At 55.4% G+C, this 22,613-nt stretch overlaps 1 protein-coding gene across 3 annotated transcripts in view; it reads right to left on the reverse strand.

Moving 5' to 3' along the window:
• Positions 1-10,676, reverse strand: part of MYT1 (myelin transcription factor 1) — a 62,803-nt gene extending 52,127 nt beyond the window's left edge. For all 3 annotated transcript variants that reach the window (XM_043479010.1, XM_043479011.1, XM_043479009.1), the window contains exon 1: positions 10,275-10,676. The gene's annotated coding sequence lies outside the window, so the exon portion shown is untranslated. The remainder of the gene's footprint in view (positions 1-10,274) is intronic.
• Between the last annotated feature and the right edge of the window lie 11,937 nt (positions 10,677-22,613).

The raw sequence follows: 22,613 nt of genomic DNA on the forward strand, positions 1-22,613 counted from the left end.
CCCGCCTGTGCATCTGGCCTGGAGAGGCCAGCCTCCGCAGCCCTCAGCAGGCCTTAGGCACCCTTGGAAGCTCAGCACCCCGCCCCAAAGCCGGGGTGCTTTGAACTGACCACACCCACTGAAAGTCTGGGCCCTGAAATCCAGTACAGTGTCCCCACGTCTGCATGATCTGCATCCACAGAGTCAACCAACATGGACGGAAAACACTCCCTCCAAAATTCCAGAGAGTTCCGAAAAGAAAACTTGATTTGCAACGATTTGCACAGCATTTACATTGTGCTGTGCTGTGCTTAGTCGCTCAGTCATGTCTGACTCTTTGCGACTCCATGGACTATAGCCCACCAGGCTCCTCTCCAGCTCCAGGCTCTTCCAGGAATACTGGAGTGAGTTTCCATGCCCTCTCCTAGGGGATCTTCCCAACCCAGGGCTCGAATCCAGGTCTCCCGCATTGTAGGCAGACTCTTTACCACCTGAGCTACTAGGGAAGCCCAAGTTTACATTGTAGTAGCTGTTCTTAGTAACCTAGAGATAGATAGTTTGAAATCTAAGGAGGATGTGTGTAGGTTATAGGAAATACTCCAGCATTCCATATGAGGAACTGGAGCATCCATGGACTTTGGAATCCTGGATGGGTGGTCCCAGACCCGATCCCCCGTAGAGTCCCAAGGACAACTAAATAAACACAGCTCCCACTCAAAAGGAAAAATTCTCTCCTACTTTCATCTCAATCCTCATTCACCAACCCAACAGAATAAAAACCCTCCCCAGACAGTCTCAAAAGCACACTCCCCATTGGACACTAAGAAAGTTAACAAGGGACAAGGAAAATTAGCTACAAGAAAAGCAAAGCTTGTATGAGAAATAATCTGGTGTGTGTGATTGCCCTAGCAGTGAAAATAAATGAATAAACGTGACTCTCAGCATCACATGGGCAGCCAGCAGCGGCTGAGAGTCTGGTCCTGAGGCCGTGAATCCTGCTGGGTCTGTCCTGCCCCACAACCCATAAACCTATGTTCCCAGGCAAATGGGGCGCCTGAAGGCCCGGTCTGGAGCGGAGTGCAGGGCGTCCTTCAAGAGCAAGTGTTGGAGCCCACAGGTGGGACAAGCGCATGTGGAAGGGTAAGGAGCGGCCCAGCACAGAAACAAGGCTGATCAAACAGTAAGCTTATTAAGGAGCCTGATTTCTCACAGCAGTGAGGAAGGAGTCACACATGTGGAGAGGGAGAAATCTAGAAAGTATCCTAGGGGGAATTGGAGTCAGAGCTGTCAGGATGAACCTGTGGTTTTCAACAAGAAAGTCCAGGTGTGTGTGCATGTCACATACATGTGCATTGAAAGGCTGGGAGCACGTCCACACTAGATCCAGGGGTGGCTCCAGGCCCGAGGCTGGGAGAGCTCAGAGAGTCACACACACCTCAGAAGGACACAATTGCCAGCACTGGTAGGTCCCCCTATCCAGCAGAACAATCTTAGCACCAAAATAATGATTATAATCCACTGGATTAAAATAAACTGTGAGTCTATTCAGAGATCAATAAAAATGAAGAAATTGGTGGTTTGAGGAAGAATTCGTCATTTCCCCTCAAAGTAACTGGGTTGGCCAAAGAGTTTGCTTGGGTTTTCTGTAAGGTGTTAGGGTTAGTGGAAAAAAACCCAAATGAACTTTTGGCCAACCCAATACTTATTCATTGCAAAGGGGAAAGTGTTGTTGCAGCTAGAGAGACACTGGGATGGCAACACCCAACCTGGGGAAAGAGCTACAGTGGGCGTCGCCAAGAGCAAGTCTTGCCTGACCTAGACCAACACACTTTGTGGTCCCGAGCCCACTATTGAGACGCTGTTGAGGACCAGACCACCCAAGTGATGGTGGTTCTAGAGAACTTTTTCATTGGAAACCCCTCTGGGTGATGGGCACAGGTTGGCAGATATACCTCCAGTGAGTCAGAAAAAAGATTGTCCTATATCTGAAAAGTTTTCTGTGAATTTGAGATGGTTTCAAAAAACATCTGGGACTTCCCTGGTGGTCCAGTAGCTAAGACTCTGAGCTCCCAAAGCAAGGGGCTCAGGTTCGATCCCTGGTGAGCGAACTAGACCCCATGTGCCACAACTAAAGATCCCATGTGCTGCAACTAAGACTCAGCACAGCTAAATAACTAAATATTTTTAAAAATAACATGGTTGGGGGTGAGATTTCAGTAACAGGCAGTCAGTGGAGGCTTCTGTGATGAGAGCTTGAAGCTGAACCCCAGGGTCTCCTCAGAGCCCTTCAGCTTCCCAAGTCCCAGAACTGTTCCTAGAAGAAATGTCCTGGGTCAAGGCTGTCTTCCCCGCACCTGCTGGAGAGCCGGGGACAGCCAGGGCAGGGCGGGCCCTTAGGGGAATCTGACAAGCCTGGAAATCCAAAAGGGAGTAGCACCCTTGCCCTGGTCACTGCAGGTCCTGGGCCGGGAGCTGGCGGGTGGGGTGCCTGGCGCCCCTAGGAGCACTGACCTGGGTAGCCCCTCCCCCTCCCCCTTCCCCACCCCCTTCTCTGCTCCAGGCCTGTCTGTGACCTGGTTTCCAGGGTCTGGAGGCAGCACTGGTGTACCACCCATCGGATCAGCTTTTGGCAGGAAATGCAAACAGGACTGATGGGGAAATGAGGGCAAGTTTTGCTCTTTTTCTTTCTTCTTTTTTCTTTTTTTTTGCTGGAATTCAGAGAGAAGTAAAATGAAGACTTGCTGAGTGGAGCAAAGACAGACCTGCTTTTGCTGAGTTTAGGTGAAAATGAGAGGAGAGAAGTGGGGGCAGGGGAGTCGGCAGTTCCATCGCTCTGCACGTTTCTCATTATTTTGCTTCTAAATCAGCCTCGCTGGTGCTTTCTCTATTCAATAAAAGCCAAACGCAAGCCACGTCCCCTAATCTCTCCAACAGCAGCTCACTGCTGAGAAAATAATATAGATGTAACTTCCAGCATCGTACACTTTCTTTTCCATTTATATGCAAATAGTGACCTTTCACCCAGGCTGTCTCAAAGAAGTGTTTCCTTAAAAATGCAAATAGCATGTTGCAGGCTTACTGTGGCTGAGTCTTTCTTATATGATTATTATTATTTCTTTTAAACTTACCCACGCTGTAAAAACAACAGCTAAACAGCCGGGCAGTAATGATGACTTTTCAAACCCCATCACAGGACTGGCTCTCCAGGCGGCCTGTCAGGGAGCCTGCCAGCAGGGGACGGCCCCCAGATGATGAGGGGTGGGGACCCTCGCAGCCGCAGGGCGGGCTGAGTGTCCTGGAAGAGGCACAATGGTGGGAGCCAGGACTCGGGCGCCCAGGCAGGTGCAGGGAGCAGGAGCGTGGGCGGCAGGCTGCCTGCTCCAGGCAGGCGCACAGGATTTCTCAGAAAGCCTCCCCACACAAACGGAGTTCAACACCAGGGGTCAGGACAAGTGATCCCGACCTCAACCTCCATCCGGGCACACACGCCTCACCCCTGGACGAGGAGTCAGGGGCAGGCAGCTCATGGGGAGCTCTCTGCCCTCCCTCAACCCCCGAGGCCAAGAGGAATGACCAGGACAGGGGGCTGGAGAAGCCCAGGAAACAGGCACAGCACAGCTACTCGGTGCATGGGGGTGCTGGGCTGGGGGCCTCTCCCCACTCCCCTGACCCACTGACCGACCAAGTCTGGATGCACGCTGGGGAGGAGCCAGGGAAGGTGTCAGTCATGGCCTGTGCCCACCCACAGTTCCCAGAGTCCCCTGAATATCCCCGGTGGGAGTCAGAACTGTCTGGCCCAGAAGAGGGAAAATGGCCATTTCCCCCTTTCTGGGAACCACACTTTACTTAGGCTCTTGCAGTTAACTCGACTAGAACGGGCTTTCATTGTACAAACAGAATAAAACCAAGCTGCTCCAGGGTCCCTTGAGGCCTGTCTCTGCCCTGGCTCATGTCCAATTCAGAAGGAGAGGGGACCAGGCAGGAGAGTGGGAGGTCCAGGCAGCTCCGGGGCCTCGCAGTCAGAGGGAGGGGTTTCTGACAGCAGTCCACTCTCCCTCTCCCACGCCCATCCCTCTAACTCCAGACTGGAAGCACTGCTGTCTGGGGGAGGAGAGCGAGCCCAGGGGGGCTGACGTCATAGCCCCAGCCCCAGGGCTCGGAGTGGCCCCCCCGTGCAGTGGCTGGTTTTCGGTGTAGGCATGGCCAGCAGAGACACCCACCTATCAGCCTCCTGCACTGCTCAGGGACAGCCCCCTCTCCTGCCTTTAAGTGAGAAATACCAGGGGGCTGCACACACTAGCTTCCCAGTTTGGATGGGCATGCATAGCCCACAGGGCGCCAACAAGGCAGAATGTGGACAGCACGCAAACCACGCCGACCAGAGGCAGCCGCCTCCAAAGGGCTCTGGGCAGTGAGGGGTCCATCACCGGGAGGGGGCATGATGGGGTGGGAAGAGCCCCTCCAGGCCCTGTGCCCCCCACCCCCACCCTCGCGCTGACACGCATGCTCAGGAGCTGTCGGGATGCTCTCTGGGACGGCATCAGGGCAGGAGTGGGACTCTGACTGTCACAGCAGAGCCCATTCCGGGTCCCCCAGACACCAGAGGTGCCGGCTGAGCATGAGAGCGCAGGCCTCCCACTCCACGCAGCAGGTTCTGAACCCAGAGACGGAACGTGTGACTTGCAGCTGGCTCAGGGAAGCCAGGACCCAGAAGTCCTCACTTGTGCCATTACACACCACTGTGGAGCCTTTGAGGGGGCTAAAAAGTTTGCTAGCTGCAATTCAAGGTCAAATCCAACCCGCCTTTTCTCTCACTTTGGACTGAGGTACTGACTTCGGGTCTCCGTGGGTTTCTCTGCCAGCTTCAGTGGCATTTCCGGAAGCATCAGAGCCTCAGGATGACGGAAGGCGAGTGAGCTCACAGCTCCTCACGACGCTCACACATCATGAAAAGTGCTGCTTTATGTGTGTTGGGGGAGGGGACCTCACAGCTAACCTGCTCTGGTGCAAAATGAGACCTCAGGAAGTGTTGGGGGCTGGGCTTCATGAAATAAAAGGAGATACACAAAAATCTAAGCTATTTAGCCAGAACACAACTAGATCACTAAAAGGTAATAACAGAAACACCCCCTCTAGGGTGGGGAGGGAAGTGGGAGGGGGATTCAGGATGGGGGGGATACATGTATACCGATGGCTGATTCATGTTGATGTATGGCAAAAACCATCACAATATTGTAACTATCTTCCAATTTAAAATAATTAATAAATTTAAAATACTAAAAAGAAGCATAAATAATAATAAAGAAATAATAAAGAAAGAAACACCCCTCAGCATGGACAACAGAGACTAACTCTCCACCCTGGCTGACAGCACATCCACTCAGATTGTGGAGAGAAAACTCAGAAGCCGACCCTTAAGTAGCTCTTCTTCCCACCTGGATTCAGAACCTTCCCTGGCTGTGTCCAGCCCAGCACTGACAGCCCAGGGCCTGAGTTTATAAGGGCACCCAGGCCAGTACCCGTGTGTGGGCCAGAACCAAGTGCGGGGACACTGCCCGCTGGGCACCCCAACCTGGTGGCCTGCAGGCCCCCCTCCAAGGCAGGTGGGAACACCCGCAAGGCTGATGCAACACGATAGCAGAGATGTTTCAACAACGAAACACTTAGGGCATGACTGCAGCTCTTGGGAGGAACACCAAGAGACCTGCATGGCATCTGTTTGGGGCTGAAAGAGGAGCTGGAGGTGAAAGGAGACAGGAGATGGGCCAGGGGTCTCCGCGTGGCCTGGATGGGGGATGGAGAATCAGGTTGGAAGACAGACTAAGGACATCTCCCAGGCAATGGGGAAGCACCAAGAAGGGCAGCGAGGGCCAGTGTGGTCCGGATGGCCTCCTGGGAGGTCTAGGGTCCTGGGAAGTCAGGCTGTGCAGATCTGGAATTTGTATGAGATGCTGCACAATTACATGTGAAAATCACTGGTTAGCAAACCAATGTACTGCTTAGCAGAGTCCAATGAGCAAGCAGGCCGTTCTGAACCATTGGGTCTGGGAGCCCTAGGACAGTCACTGTCCCCGAGCACCTCGGTTATGTCACAGGTCAGCTCTGAGTCTGTGAGATGCCTCCTGGCAGCTCCTTCACTCAGAAACCACTGGGCAGCCCATGCGGACAACAGTGGCAGAGCCACTTTATACCCTGAAGTCAAGTGAAGACTCCAGAGACTCAGCCTGATGTGCGGGAAGCTGGGTCACACCTGGGCCTGCACCTCAGGGTATCTGACCGGCTAGGACCATGGAAAGCAGGCACAGGAATAAGGAATAAGAGCAGCAAGCTCCTGCCCCCTTGGACAGAAGCTGGACCCTTCCCCTTTCCAGGGGCAGGAGGGCCCTGGGTCTGGAGTCTGAGCTGAGAGAGATGGGGGCGCTGAGTGCAGGCTGAAGGGAGGGCAGCCCGTCCAGCCTGGAACCCCGGGGAGCTCTCTCTCACGCTGCTGCTTTAGTGTGGAGTTTTTAGGCCACGAAACGGGAGAAAAGAAGAGGCCCCAGGTGGCTTCCACCAGAGCCCTCAAACCCATGTCAACCGGGATCAAGGTGTGAAGCCAGGCGTGAGGGCTTGTCTGGCGGCAACTCAGCCAGATGGCACGCCCGGATGGACACACGCCTCTCCCTGCCCACCACCCTGAACCCCGCGGTGCCAAGGGCCTGTCCCCGGCACACCCCACATGCACGCGGCCCTGCTCCCAGTCTGCCATCCCGAGAAACCCCTCACATCAGGCATGTCCACACAGGCCCACGCGGCCCCTCCAGGTGCCCAAGCAGCGGAAGGGGTCCTGGGGTCTCAGAGCGCCAGCCCTCGGGCAAGGGCTCTGGCCCTCCATCCGGGACTAATCCTGACGGAGGCAGGTTACACCTCCTCCTCCTTTCAGTGCATCTGGTTAAAACAACACTGCATTTACAAACAATAAATAAAAATGAAAGAAGGAAGGAGGATGAACATCTAGATGCCGGCTCTGACAAGAGGGAGGCCGACCAAGAGAACTGTGCTCCCTGCTGGCGAGCAGTCTCCGCTCTGCTCTCTCTGGAGCCAGCCCAGAACTCGTCTGAGAGCAAAGCCTTTGTAAGTCAGGTGGAAAACGCCTCCCGGTTTGTTTTGAGGGTTTTTTAAACAACATTTGGGGGAAATTCAGCCATCTGTGAAAAACAGAATGTACACTGAGGACCCCAGAGCCTGGCCAGCACCCAGGAGGGGCCTGAGAGGGCGGCGGGGTCTCCAGGGAGCAGGCAGGCATGGGGGCAGCTCAGGGCACTGCTCGCACGCCCGAGAAACAGTGTTTTCCACCCAGGCTGACCAATCTCCCGATGATGCCCGCTCCCAAAGACTGTCCCTGTAAAATTCCTGTTAAACTACCTCTGTAGACAACCAGCTTCTGGTTTATTCATGAGTGAGCATACATGGAAGGAGGAGACAGGAGGGTTGGGAGCTGGGTCGGGGGAGGGCCCCTGGCCAGGCCCCCCCTCTCAACTCCCGGGTCCAGCTTTCCACAGGGTAACAGCCAGCAAGAAGTGGGTCTAGAGGGGTCTTCCAAGCCCAGGATGGCGTTTCTCTCTTCAGCAGCCGAGGCTCACTGGTCGCCCAATCATCTTCTTTGAAGAAGTGGGGTCAGGTGACAGGGCAGCCCCCGCTCTCCCAGGAGCCACCCTGGGCCCTGCCTCTCTGTCCACTCCAGGCCTAGTGCTGACCTGGGTGTTCTGGTCGCTCCGGGCCCCCCTCCCTAGCTCAGGCCGTTGGAGGCGGGGGAGGGTGTGAGCAAACTCTCCCTCACTCTCTCTTCACCAGAGCGGAAGTGCCTCAGCCCCCACCAGTCATCAGGGCAGCAGCCGAAGGCCTAGGGGCACTTCTCACACGCTCTCAGTCTGCAGGTCCCTCATCCTGCCCTCTCTGCCCAGTGCTTGGCCGTGCGAATCAGCATTCCAAACCATGCAGCCATCACCCAGGCCAGGCACCACCAGCAGGGGGGTGGGCTGCACACACACACACCCCAGGCCCCCCAGACCAGTTCCCAGAGTTGGCTCAGACCCCCTGTGCCCCCGCTCCATCACACAGAGTCACCCGGGTCCTTGTGGGCACATTTGATGACTCCAGGTCAGAAGAGGACAGGGGTCCAGAGAGGAAGGCCCCTGACTCCAGGCAGCATCAGAGAGAACACCCACCCCAGCCAAGGCCAGGGGACAGGCCAAGCTTCACGCAGAAAGGGTGGCTGCGGGTCAGCTCTCTGGTGGGGTCTGAGTGCCCAGAGCACGCTCCTGTGCCAGCACTCTCTCTACTGGCCTCTCCCTGACGCCTCTGGGCACAGACAGGACTTTCCAGGATAATCTTCTGTGACCCCAGGGACAGAGCTTCTTCACAACCCCAAAGACTCTGCCCGTTGTGTGGGGGCATCTCAGAGCAGGTCCTCCTCCCTCAGGCATCAGAAGCATTCAGGGTGACAGGTGACCGCTGCTCCTGCCAGAACCTTCCAAGAGAGTCTGGAGCATCGGCTCCCAGTATTTGGGGCTGCCTCCAGACCTGTGGGAAATGCCTGAAGTCACAAGGACCACTACATCCCCCCCTGCCCCGCCTACTTAGGTAGCCCCTCTGCCCTGGGTGAGTTCCCATGCCCATGTCTAGGGCCATCATTCAAAAGGGCCAGAACCCAAGGAGCTGCAGCATACAAGGCCTCCATGGCCAGCTCTGAGGCTCCGCTCAGCCCCTGGATCAGCAGACACCCTTGTGAGTACCCAGGAGGTGGGGGCCCCCATCTCCAGCTCTGCAGGACAGAGGAGTCATGAAGCTACTTCCTTCTCTTTGCAAACAAACTGTCCTGTAAACCCTAAGCAAGCCTCCTCTGCATAGCCAACAACTCTGGTCCAGCCCTCCCCACTGGCACCACAAAACTCCAATTGCCGCTCTCCCGTTCTTTTGTTTACCATTAATCAGCAGGGCCATATGGAAAGATGTGAGAGTCACAGCCACAGGGCCAGGACGGGGAGATCTGGTGGTGAGGAACCTGGGCCTCTCCCCAGCACGCGCCCAGCCTCCCTGGGTCAGGAGGCCAAGTCCAGGCACATCCTCTCACCCAAGACTGAGGCTCGCCTCCTCCAGGTTCGCCCCAGTGCTCTCCTGCCTTTTGTTCACTCAGCCACTAGCCTCAGTGCTCAGGTCTCTGATTTTTTTCTTTTAACCACTGGAGCAAAATTTCTCAACTCCCTCTCCCAAAAGGATAACAATCACAGCCGTTATCGCCATTAAAGTGACACAGTCTGATGGCTCAGGACTGAGCCCATACCCTGCTACCAGACCCTCCTCTCAGAGGTTTTGTCTCAGAAATTAAAGCCCAACTTTACCAGCCAATGATGTCCCTGGATGCAAAGGTAATGCCGAGAGCAGAGAAGCCCTCTGTGACTTAAAAGGAGCAACTCTCGCGACAAGGGCACGCCACACCATAACCCAGGAGCTGCTGGCGGCTTGTTTATCTTCCTGATTCACAAAGAGGAAAGTGAATCCAGCGGACAAAGTCCACGGCCCAGAACACATCACCCTAGAGGCAAAGGCATCATATCTTTCAAGGCTCACACAGACTTCTTGGTTAAGCCTGATTTGTAGTTTTAAACACAAAAATCCAGTTACTAGCGCCATAAACAAACACACTCGTGACCCCGATCACATAGCGAGAAAAGGAGCCTAAGGGAACAGCGCGTCTATCCCACAGACACGCACCCTTAAGTTTAGAAATACGTGACACGCAAAGACAGGGCGCTCACATGACCATCTCTACTCCGTCTTGGGTGGGGGCACAAACGCGGTCCGGACGGCGTCCCCGCTGCAGAGCGGTCTTCTGCCTAAGGAGCCAGCGTTCTCCCAGGGAACCCAGCTGCCAGGTCCCCTGGCTGCAGATACATCTGTGTTCCTCTTCCAGAAAAGCACATAAAGTTTTCGTCTCAACACCAGGTCCCCCAATGTCGTTTCTGTCAGACGCACAATGTGTTCACTAAATTATCGGAGAAGCCAAACGCGTGAGCAAGCCAAGGAGGGACAGAGAACACGGAGGAAAACAGCCGCCGGCAGACCCAGGAGGAAGAGAAAGCCTCGGTCCAACAGAGCGGCTTTAAAAAGCCATCCTCAGACCTGTTCTTCCAGCAAAGAAAGCCTTCATCTTAGAAATTAACTCTGCGCGCGCCCTCTCCCCGTCTCCACCCGAGGGGAAAAGCCAAGCACTGGGCATCTGCCTTTGTCAGCAAAAGAACATAACATTGACTTACCTTTCCCCACAGCTATTGTCTGTCCTCTTTCAAAATGACATCACGGAAAGCAATCATGAAATTTACATGGGGGGTGCGGATGGACGGGAGGAGAGGCGAGGCGGCTGCCTCGCTTCCAGCGGTCACATGTGGGGAAGCCTGTGTGCGGGTTTCAATTAAATATCTTCTCCCTTTAGTGTGCGAACTCCTAAGCCAGCTGAAGGCGACGTCTCATTTACTTAATGACCGCTCTCATTAGCAGCGGTGGCACGGGCTGGCGGAGAGACTCCTTTGTAAATACGCTACCCATGAACCCTTGGGGCTCCAATATATCTGTTTACTCTCCGAGGTGAAATAAATTTACAGTATAGCATCAGAAAGATGGATCTGCTGACGGGGAGCGAGAGGTGCCCAGGCCCTCAGAGCCCCTGTCTCCTGCTCCAAGCCTCAGCCAGCAGAAGGTGCCCGCGTTTGCCCACACTGATTCATAATTAATATGCAGCACGATTTGGAGTTTTTCATGCAAAACACACAAAAGGGCAGTACACGTCACAACCACCAGGCTCACCCCCCTCTGCTTTCTCCACCAGTGGTTCAGTCCAATAATTCCTAATAGCAGCAACCGGAATGACAGATGCCCTGGGTTAGCACGGCTGCAGCGAAAGTACTTTACAATATTTATTGGTGGTTAGGAATATGACCTACCATCATAAAGAGCGGACTGCAGAATTTATTACTCAGATGAGCCAGGAGGGGTGCATAGTGGCTCATCTGCATATCTAAGTATCAGTGACTTAAATGGATATGTATATATTTTTTAAGTGCATAAGGTTCCTATGGTCACAGACCAAAAAAGAGTCATATACACAAAGAGCAGGTGAGGAAAAGAGACTTTGTCTTTATCATACATTTCCTTTTTGTTTCCAGTCTGAAAATCATAAAATGCTCTCACAGAAAACCTGAGTACTCTGGAAGACACATGTATCCTATACCTTGAGACCTCTGAGTTTTTCCCAGCCAGAAGGAAGCACACCACTCAAGTTCCATCTTTTTGAGTTTTTTTCAAACTGCCTGCAGGGAGCTAGCCAATGAAAATCAGGAGAGAAAAAATTGATAACACACACAATGGAAGTGCCCACCCACTCTTTAAGTAATCCAACTGTTTACTTTCTTAGATGTCAGGCTTGTGATTTTTTTTCCCCACACTTAGGGATAAATGTAGGAATTTTGTCAGTGAGAGTAGCCAGGAGCTGGGGATTCTTGCTTACTATCTGAAGTCCCTCTTCTTACAGACAAAGCTAGCAAGCAATTGTTCATTATCATAATCCAATTGTCAGAAACTGCACTGTGAAACACAACACACGCCGAACTCCAGACACTTGCACAGAATGGACTGTCACAGGCCGGCGAGATGGCCAGCGAGACCCATGGCCCAGAAATTCAGTGCAGAGATTGCGACAGACAGCAAGTATCAGTTTTTGGTACGTTATGCGGGAACACAATGTGTGTGTGTCCCACGTCAATCAGCGCTGAAGGGCTCGGACCACCAAAAGCATGAGTGAGACAGAACCAAAACATTTAGCTTTCTCTAAGAGAATGTTTTTGAAGGGCAGGGAAAAACCCTCCACAAGCAGTTACTTTCAACTTGCAGAGCTGCTCCCACATTGCATGTAAACCAAGGAGATTCATGCTGAAAATAAGTATATTCAGTTCTTACACACACATTATTCTCAACAAATAAAAGACAAAATGCACTCAAAGCAATCTCTTAATTTGAGCAATAAGAAATAAAGGCAAGCCCTCGCTGGTCAAACTGAGGATGAAATATTAATCAGCCAGATGAGAACAACTTGTGGCCCCGGCCACAACTGCCTAACGTTGTTTTTATTCTTTCCTAAGCTCACACCCATTAGCATAGAAGGACACGTTCAGTTAAGAGCTCTCTTCAAAAGCCATTTCCTGCCTCCTCTGGACACACTGCAAGTACTGGGATATTTTACATCCTAAACCTTTGGCATTCAGAAATTCTATTAAACTCTTATCGGCAGACTGCAGGCTCAGACAGCCCTGCGCGCTGTTGTTCCAGGCTGGAGACGGAATCAAGGGAGAGCCAGTGCTGAATCAGCCGATTCCCCCACAATACCCAGTGTTTCATGAAAGCATGTAATTCAGACATGGAACACTCAGATGCAGGAAACAGCAGCAAGCAAGAGGTAACACAGGGAGAGATCAGTGTGTGTGACAGAAAGACCTGGGATGGCAAGTAACAGACTCCATCCGCCCACACACTCAGGAACCTGCAGCTCTCACACCTGCCCGCTGAACAACAGGCTCCTGAGGCAGGCAGCCTGGGGGTCCGGAGTGTGGCCTCTAGTATCCACCTGAGTCTGCTCAGGGAGCGTTCCAACGAGCTCAGCAACTTCAAATTGCTGCCTGTTCCAAGAACCTGGGGAGAAGCCCTAGGAGCCTCCCCCCCCCCCAACCCCAGGAGGTCATCGTTGCAAGAGCCGGTTCAGAAGACAGGTTTTGATGAGTAAAGGTTCAAAATCTCCCTCCCACTCCATCAAGAGAACAAAGGAGGACTACAGGAAGGGAGCCAGGAAGGGACTTAGCCCCAAGTTTTAAGGTTTCGCAGCTTTGTCAGCCTGAGTGGTAGGGTCCAGACGCGCCTGGATCTGATCAGCACGTTGGACAGCGCTCCCTCGCCCGAGGGCCCTTTGTTCGCGCAGTCAGGACTGGCACTCGACAGTCCCCGAGCCCGGCGGGAGAGATGATTCCAAACCAAGTCTCCCAGCCTTGCGTGTAAGTGACAGCCGCAAGGTGTCATGAAAACTTTCCCTCTTACACAGGGGGAAACTGTCAGGATTTTTTTTTAATCATAAAATATTTCCTTTGCCATAACTAAGCAAGGAGCGCATTGTTCCTCTAAGCTTTATTTCATAAAAGATCTCTGAGGAGGACACCTGTAATTTTAAAATTTGGAAGATCCACAGGGAAGCAACCTCTGCTTGGTTGGAGGGTTCTCAAATGCCACAGGGGAGAAAAATGGGCAGATTTGCAAAAGCAAACTTGCAGCGCTCGTTTAGGAAGTGTTTTGTGGGAGCTGGGGAGGCAGGCTCAAAGGTGGCTTAGCTAGTAAGATCATTTCAAATAAAGTGTAATTACTTGTGCAAATCTGCACACAGACATTCCAAGTGTCAGTTCATTTGCTTCATAAAAACTCTTTCAAGTAATTTTGGTCGAAAACTTTCTGCATCTGTAATTGGCACCACCTTCTCCGGTGACCAGCTGGGGGTGAGAGTTTTCTTGTTTCCCTCTGAAAGCGTCCCTGCAGATGGGCGCCCGCCTTAAAGCTGCAGACGACAATTAGGGCCGTTGTGTGTGGAGCCGCGATGGTCAGCATTAATATTGTATACGAACAGCTGAGGGCGAGGGGGGGCGCTGCCCCAGGCAGGCTCTGGCAGATGGAGCAAACAAAACCGAGAACACTCTCACCAGCATCCTGGGCTGACTCACACACACACACACACACACACACACACACACACGCTCTGGCCGTACCATGAGAGTGTTTCGTGCTGAGACAGCAAACACACCAACCCTCTGACACTGTGTGCACACTTACACACACAAACACACACTTGATTGGGAGAGTAACACACTGTTAAAGTCTCCCCCACACATAGCAACTTTGTGTGTGATGGAAACACAAGCATCAGCGGCCCCAGTGAACCATTTGCTGCAGTGAGTCCCAGGTGGACAGGCAGGTCACATACACACACACCCCCCACCCACTGCCCTCCCCACCTCCCACAGACAGGGCAGCCTCCACGGGCTCTGCAAGCCCCTCCATCAGTCTCTGAGGGCCCTGGCCTTGCTCTGAAGGGAGCTTGTGTCTGTCACCTCCTCAGCTGCCCAGAAAAGAGCACTGAGACCTGATGCGGACATACAGCTAATTAGTCCCTTTGGCGTCTTGGCAGAAACCTGTGAACAAGCCGGGGGAGGGGTACTCAGGGGTGGGGGTGGTGGGGAGTACGCACCCAGGAAGGTCCCGCAGAGTGTCATCTTGGCTGAGCGGGCACACCTCCACTCAGAAACTTGTCCCGTGCCGTCACTTCATGCTGCAAAAGTTGTGACACAAACTTCTGTGTCCAGGGCCCTGGAGAGCTCCCTTCTCGTGCAGCCAATCGGGGGCCAGGGAGCAAATAATCACAAATTGATGCCCTGCCAATGAGGCTCCATTCCCCACACAAAGGGGCCCCAGGCCCCAGACAATGAGCCCTGCCTGCAGGTGGGAGGAGGCAGAGACACAGCCTCTTCTCACTAAGGGACCAATAAGTGAGGGAGGGGAGGGGCCCGTTCTGAAGGTGCTCCCCTTCCCCTTCCCCTCCCCACTTTTCTGCCTCGCCCTACCCTATCCCTACCCCTCTTCGTCCTCTCACTTTCCTCTCCCTCCACTTCACCCCAGACCAAGTTAGGTCAGAAACCTGGCTGAAGACCACTCAGGACAAGTGGGTGGGGTCAGGTCTAATTGGCCTTGACCTCCCCCAACACAAACATTGACTATGAGGGGGCAGGCCCTTGTGGCCCCTGAACAATAGATGCTCCACCACCCAGGTGCGAAGCTTTAGGGGAGGAGGGAAGGTGAAGAGAGGACCAACTCCCTCAGGGATAGAGGGTCAGGAGGGGGACCACAGAAGCAGGGCGGGGTGAGCGTACATGTGGGTGGGGGGTAGGTTAGGCCTCTCTGCGGTGACCCCTCATGACCCACCCTATGCCTGTGACCCTTTGATGCCCATGGAAGTCTTTGGAGCAATAAGTTCAGCCACCACCAGACTTGGCTGAAGCCCCCCAGCTTCCCCTGATGCTGGGTGAAGCTCCCATTCACCCCTCAGGTGACACAGCTCAAGTCACCATCCAATCCTCAGCCGGAGTACTCCCCTGTCTGTGCGCAGCTGTCTGCCCCTGATGGGTGAGGCCCATACAGCCTGTGGCCACACTCAGGTTCCATGGGAGGCCCAGGAGATGGGCCTGAGGACAATCCCCTGTAACGGTGGGAAGGGCAGATGAGACCCAGGGCCCCTCTGGCATTCCTCGAGAGAAGAGGCCTCAAATCTGGTCCCTGGGGTTGTGGATGCCTCTTTACGAAGCCTGAGGGTGGTGAGTCACAGGCCCCAGGCTACCACACAAGCTGGAGGCATGGGTGCTGAGCTTCACTCTCCTGAAGCCAGGAGGAGGGAAATCTGGACAGAACCCAGGCTATCCCATGTTCGCTCATAGCCCTGTGACCACCAGCAAACAGCTAACTGTCTCCACGCCTGTTATGAGGCCTCCAGTGAGGGCAGCTGGGCAGGAAATGGACAAGCATGTGGTCCTAGGGGGAGCTGCCCACGTTAGGATACAGGTTGGGGGAAGGACCAGGCTGCTGAGGGTCTGTTGGGTCCAATCAAGGGACACAGGGGACTCCAGGGTTTGGAAGAAAGGAGCAGACAAAGGAGAGCAGGTGTGTGGGAACCAAAAGCCCTCTTGTCCCCAGGGCATGGGTTCCGGTCGGAGGCTCAGGGCCAAATGAGACTAGAAATAAAGGTGAACCACCGGGTTAGAGGGCAGCAAGGTGAGGGGCAAATTGCTTAGAGCCTAGTGAGGGGGAGGAGGGGGGAGGGCAGGGGCAGATGGGGGAACAGGGGCTCATGGGGAACAGGGGTAAACGGGGAAGAGAGGCTGGGGCTGGCTGGGAGGTCCCTTCCATGTCTGTCACGGTCCCTCGTCTGCAGTGAGAGATATGCTTAAAGAGAAGTTACCTCCATCAAGTTATCCAGCCCTCCTGTGACTCCCCTGCAAAGCAAGGGCATCAGGGACACTGCCCACTGCCCTGCAGGGCCCCAGATGGGGCCGCACCTGTTGGCTGGTGCTGAGTCATTGCTGACTATCTCTTATCACCTCCCACCTCCCATCCTGCCAACCTGGGAGACCATCAGGAAGACCAAAAGGCTCCCTCCTGGCACCACAGACACCAGGGCCCTGAGGTGAGCGACTCTGAGTCCACTAGGCTCCACACCTTGGGGGAAATGCATTCTTGGATGGAGTTAACTAAGGCTGATGACAGAGTAATAACGGGAGCAGCCTGGGAACACTTGCGATGTTTCCCTTAATAAAATCAAATGACCTCGTAAGCCAGCACATGACAAAAGCCCTTGGACAAGTGCAGAGTCAGCTAAGACAAAGTCAGTGTCTTCTCTGAAGGCTTGGGGGCTGCCGGGGGTCCTCGGATCCTTAGTTCTGCCTCCCCCCACTCCGTGTGCTCAGGAATAGTGGGAACAGCACAGGAGTCCCAACATGAGATGTGAACTCTGAGGACTGAGTCAGAATTCACATTCCAACAGGACCCCAGGGGACCTGCGGGTCCCTTAGCATTTGAGGAGCATGTGCCCCTGGCCCAGTGGCCCCTGGAAGGGCTCCCTGCCCATAGGGCTGTCAAGCGTGGCAGCCAACCCAGCCTCTCTTGGGCGGGGGCACTTATAGCTCCTCCCTTCCCTTGACCAGAAGCCAGGTCACTTGCTGAGCACAGCCAGTCCACCCCAGGGAAGCCCTCGGGCTCCTTGGCCATGTTCCCAGTGAGACTGACACAGGCCACAGCCCTGCGGGACCAAACTGACCCAGGAGCGGGACCTGCTCCAAGGGTCAGGCATGGGCTCCTGGGGCCACAAGGTGAGTGGGCTGGCAAGGCAGTGGGCACCGTGGCCAGCAGCACCGTTTCTGGTCATGCTTTAGGAGACCCTCATGTGTGTGCCCAGATGTCCCCTGGGGTGAGCCCTGTGGTTTCCCCTACTGGCTCTGCTAATAGCTAGCACGCGCAGGGGCCCGGGCACCGCCCGGCTTCCACAGGCCGGAGGGGGCCCAGAGGTGATGACTTGAGCCATGAACAGTGCTGCCTGCTGCTCAGAGGCAGAAGAGGCAACACTCTGGCAAAAGCCATCTCCTGGGGACACAGGCCCTGAAGAGGCTGGGTTCTGTGCGTACTGACCCAAGGACAGCAGCTATTCCCAGACTGCAGGTTGCAGGATCCTCAGGCCTCTAGAATGAGGCTGGAGCCCAGTGGTCTTGGGGTCTGTGGGGCTCTCAGCAGATTCACCTCAGGCCAGGGGGGTAACTGAGGTGGGGGACACAGCCTAGCCCATCATCCGGGTCCAGATGGACCCAGAGAGGCTTCATGTCCCCTCTCTGCAGTCTGGTATCAGTGGGCTGTTAACTCAGAGTGAGGGGCTCAGAGAGTGAGGGGACCAGAGAGCAAGGGCTCAGAGAGTGAGGGGACCAGAGAGCAAGGGGCTCAGACAACAAGGGGCTGTAGTTACAGCTCAAAGCCCACCCCCAGGTGTGTAGCCCTAGGAAGGTGACAGCAGAGTCTGGTAGCCGCCTGCACCTGCCCCCCTCAACTCTGGCCATCTGGAAGGAAGGGAGGAAAGAAGAGAGGAGACAGAGGGACCCAGACCAGGAAAGGAGCCAGCAACTGGCCCATGGACTCTGCAGGACGTCCAGCTGCTCAGGGACCACAGCCTCCTGAGGGCTCAGCACTGCCAGGACCGAGGGGCAAGAAGAGTACGTACAGCTACAGTGTGGGAACAGAAGCGCGAGGCAGGGCGAGTGGAGTCCAGGGTTAGGGATGAGCACCGTGGTGGACACACAGGGACACAAGGGAGAAGCAGCAGAGAGAGGAGGCGGAAATCAGATGGGCTCAGACAGATGGACAGAGATGAGGGAAGCAAGAAGGCCAGTGCCTGAGAAGGGGTAGGCAGGAGACAGGCCCCAGGGCTCGGGGCCAGCAGCTGCCCCAGGAAAAAGTGAGGGTGGGCTAGGCACCTCCCCTGATCCTGTCCTTCTAGAGGGCTTGCACCCTGCAGGGGTCGTGTCTCATCTGATGTGCGCGTGCATGTGTGCGCACACGAGCGGGAGGACAGAGAGCTGCAGGCTCTGTTTAAATGGCTTTGGAATTCTGCTCTCGGAACAGATGGCCTCAGAGATAAAGCCGCCGGAGAGCCTGGGCGAGAGCGAGGCCCTGGCGGTTGCCATGGTAGGCCGGGCCGGTGGCCTCTGCTTATTAGCGGCCACGAGAGCACGGCCCACAAATGTCAACATGGGCTCTGGGGAGGGGAGCCCCCAGAGAGCCCCAGTGGGGAGACACCCTCACTTGGACATCAAGCCCCCACAGCAGCAAGAATGGAATGGAGCTTGGAGGAACCAGTGGGTGCTGGTTGGGCACAGGCTGGGAGGCTCAAGGACCCCCACCCCAAGATTCAGCCCTGAGATGCCTGGGCTAGACCCAGACACACTGATGCCAGGTGGTTCCAGCTGCACCCCAAGTTGGAGACCAAACCCAGGCTGGTGTCAGCGCCACCCTCTGGGTATAACCGGATGGCTTCCCTGGTGAGTTGAGAAGTAAAGCCCCACCCCACACACAGTGCCCTGAAGCCCAGAAGAAGGGGCACCTGGAACTGCTATCGGGGACAGATCTTGGTGGCAGCTCCCTCCACCCGCATCACCCCATCAGGCACGGGAATCCCATCTAAGGAGCCAGGCAGGACACCCATGAGGAGGGGGAGCCATGCACCCCCGCCCTGTGCAGGACCAACAGTGTGGAGGCCCCTTGAAGACTTGGTTGTTCCCAGGGCAGAGCCAGGACTGGAGCCCAGGAGTGTCTGGAGCCAAATCCTGGATCTGGGCTTTTGGCCCCACAAGGAGAGGCCTTGGGGCCCCTTCCCCAAGCTGGGGAAAATTTCAGGGTGAGGAAGGACCCACCTTAGGTTCCCAAGGGAGAATGGGGCAAGGAGAGGGTGACAAAGTGGGTGGTGTTGAGGTCTCACCCTGGTCCCTGCCTGGAGCGAGCAGAAGGCATCTGATGGAGCATGAGAAGAGCCAGAAGGTAGGAGGCAGTGGAGATGGTCAAGGGGGGCTGGGCAGGCACCTGGAGGAAATCCACCAGGACAGCCACAAGGATCATGGACTTCAGGGCCTCCAAGAACCAGAACTACCCAACTTACCAGTTGGTCTAGACTAAGCCAGGCCTAGCAACTATGCCCAGGGTCCCAGGGCCACAGCATCCTCTGGGCCCCAACCAAATTCATGCTCTAGACATTCCATCTGGTTAGAGACTCTCACTGGTTAGAGCAGCTGGGAACATTCCAAACCCTGTACTGTCCTGCCTGCCCCCCTGCACACAAAGGCAGAACCCAGAACCTACTGGATGAGGCTTCAATTTGTCCATCAATAGCCCTGACCTTTCTGCCATGAGGGTGTGAATGAATGCATAGATGAGTGGGTGGGTAGATGATGGGTAGGTAGATGGATGGGTGAGTGGGTGGGTGGATGGAGAGGTGAGTGGATGGATGGATGGGTGGGTGAGTGGGTGGGTAGATGGATGGGTGGGTGGGTGGGTGGATGGGTGGAAGGGTGGAAGGGAAGATGATGGATGGGGAAAAGAGTGGGTGAGTGGGTGGGTGGGTGAGTATGTGGATAGATGGATGGGTAGGTGGGTGGGTTGCTGGGTGGGTTGGTGGGTAGGTGGGTGGGTTGCTGGGTGGGTGGAAGGATGGAAGTGTGGGTGGGTAGGTGGGTGAATCATGGATGGACAGATGGGGGACAGCAAATGCATGAATGAATGGATAGATGAGCACAAGGTTTGCTGGTGCAGATCAGTACAAATGGGAAGGGCTACATGCAAGCTCAGGCACAGGGATGTATCTCATTGGGAACCACAATGTGACAATATATTGGGCCTGAGAGCCCTGTGTGCCCCTATCTCCCTGACCCTAACTCCACCACACACACCTCCAGAGCCCAAGACACATCCAGGCAAGGCCACCTGAACCCCACACATCAGGCATCCCTGAGTCTGCAAGACAAGAGGGACAGGCTGGCAAACATGGCCACCCCCAGCCCCAGGAGCATAGCCAGGGTAGGAGAAGAGGCTACTGGGAGGGGGCGTCATGAGCCCGGAGCCACCCAAGTCCTTCCCCTGGGTGGTAACCAGGAGGCCTCCAGGCTGTAGGAAGACAGAGAATGCCAAAGCTGTGTGACAAAACTCAGGGTGTGTGCCAACACCTGCCTTCACATTTCACCCAAGGTGAAATCTACCCATCATCTACCCACCCACTCACCCACCCATCCATCCATTCACTCACCTCTCCATCCACCTACCCACTCACCCATCCATCTACCTTCCCATCATCCACCCACCCACTCATCTATGCATTCATTCACGCCCTCATGGCAGAAAGGTCAGGGCTATTGATGGACAAACCGAAGCCTCATCCAGTAGGTTCTGGGTTCTGCCTTTGTGTGCAGGGGGGCAGGCAGGACAGTACAGGGTTTGGAAGGTTTCCAGCTGCTCTAACCAGTGAGGGTCTCTTCACGGTCAGCTTTCTCATAAGTGCTGGGTTAACACACGTTTCAGACAAGATGTCGCCCACAGACCTGCCCAGCTCACCAGCCTGTCTGGCTGAGTGCCACCCCACCTGGGAGAGCCCCAGAAGTCTTCATGGGAAGATTTTATGAAAGTGCATACTGGGCTAAGGGTCCTCCAGCAATTGCAGGGAACACCCCCCCACCCGTCCATCTGCAGCAGACGCAGGCCGACAGCTCACACAAGCCCGGGTGGGCTGTACCCCATCCCCCTGCCCCATTTTTGACCAGGTGCTGAGGCTCGGACAGTGGCTGATGTGGAAAGGCTCTCAGAGCCCCCCAACACCAGAGCCCACCTCCCCCCACAGCACGGGGCCGGGCTGCAGCTCGAGCTGGCAGCGAGGGAATAAAACCCACTTTCTGAGGGGCCATTGTCCCACCACCTGTGCTCCCGTGCTGCTGGCCTCCCAGCATGGCCACTGGCTCCACCCCCAACCCCTCAGCTGCACCAGGCGGGGGCACCTGTATGCAAATCCTGCAGAGGACAGGGGGAGGGAGGGCTGGGGAGTAGGACTGGAGAGGAGGGCAGCCTCAGGGAAGACCCTGGAGACCTTGGGGTGACATCCATGTGCCAAGGGCCCCCACCCCAAAAGGGATGAGTAGGATCCCAGGAGCAGGGGCTGTGGTCCCCGCCCTGGGCCTGGAGACCCCGTGGCTGAGGGACAGGATACTCGGACTGAGGGCTTGCTGTGACTTGGCACAGCGGTCCCTGCTGAGCTTGAAGCTATGGCTGCACGAAAACACCACGATGGGCACATTTGAGTTTGTGCCCGAGAGTGGCAGGAGGAAGAGCCGCGACAGTAAGCACCCCCAGCAGATGCCCACACAGTTATCTCAGTACAATGTCACTGTGCTTCAGGTAAGACTGATCTGACCTGTTTTATAGGCTCACAGAGCTCAGAGGGCTCCTCTGAGGGTCACGGAATCAAGTGACAGGGGAACCACGGCCCAGTGCACCGTCCTGCTTCAGCCGAGGTGGGCTCCTAGGAAAGTCAAAAACCATGCCAATATCCCCCAGTATCTCCCGCGGGGCACAGGAGTGCAAGACAGATGCTCAGGTGCACACTGGGGTTTGGGAGGTGGGGGCCAGACAGACCAGAGTCCTAAGACCACACAAAGCCCTGTCACTGGTCCAGTCACCCCAGCCCATGACCTCAGCTGTGTGTGTCGGTCTGATCATGTCTCACGGGATGCCCCTCCCTCCACAAGGCAGGGCCCACTGTCCTCCAGCACCTCCTTGGGAAGGGCCTGCCCAACTTCTGACATACCTCATGCCCAGAAGGGTGCTCACTCATTCTCCACACTGGGAGCCTGTGTGTTTCCTGAAGGCGCAGAGCTCCCCTGGGTGCGTCAGCCTTGAACTTGCCATGAGCGTCTGGGTCTCTGTGCCCTTCACAGAGCCTAGAGTAGGGGTGAGGAAGCCAGGACCAGACACGGGAACCTCTGCAGCCCAAGACCACACTGTGTCCCTCAAAACTGCCCCCACCTGCCCTGAGGCCTTGAGACCCCATTGCTCAGGGTCACCTGCATTGCAACTGGCAATCTCTGGCTGGGGTGGTCACAACGTCCATGTTTCTATAGCTGGGAGCGGGAGCTCCCACAGCACTGAGTCTAGACCTCCCAGCCCCTGGGGCACAGGGTGGCAAACCCAGACCAGGTCAGGGTGTGCCAGGGGCCACCACACTCAGTGGGCTGGGGTGGGAGTGTCAGCTACCATGTCAGTCGTGGGGGGTAGGGAGGTGGGGGATCCTGGGCTGAATCCCTGAGCTCACAATACTCCAGGACTGACTGTGGGCCTGACCCCATGGTGACTTCATGCAGACTCCCCCACCAAGGGTGTAGTGAAAGCTGTCTCGGGGGGCTTGGTGGGCAGGCTCCCAGAGTCCAGCTGAGGGGTGAAAACCC

The sequence above is a fragment of the Cervus canadensis genome, chromosome 10 (genome assembly GCF_019320065.1).
Source record: "Cervus canadensis isolate Bull #8, Minnesota chromosome 10, ASM1932006v1, whole genome shotgun sequence".
Taxonomy (NCBI): domain Eukaryota; kingdom Metazoa; phylum Chordata; class Mammalia; order Artiodactyla; family Cervidae; genus Cervus; species Cervus canadensis.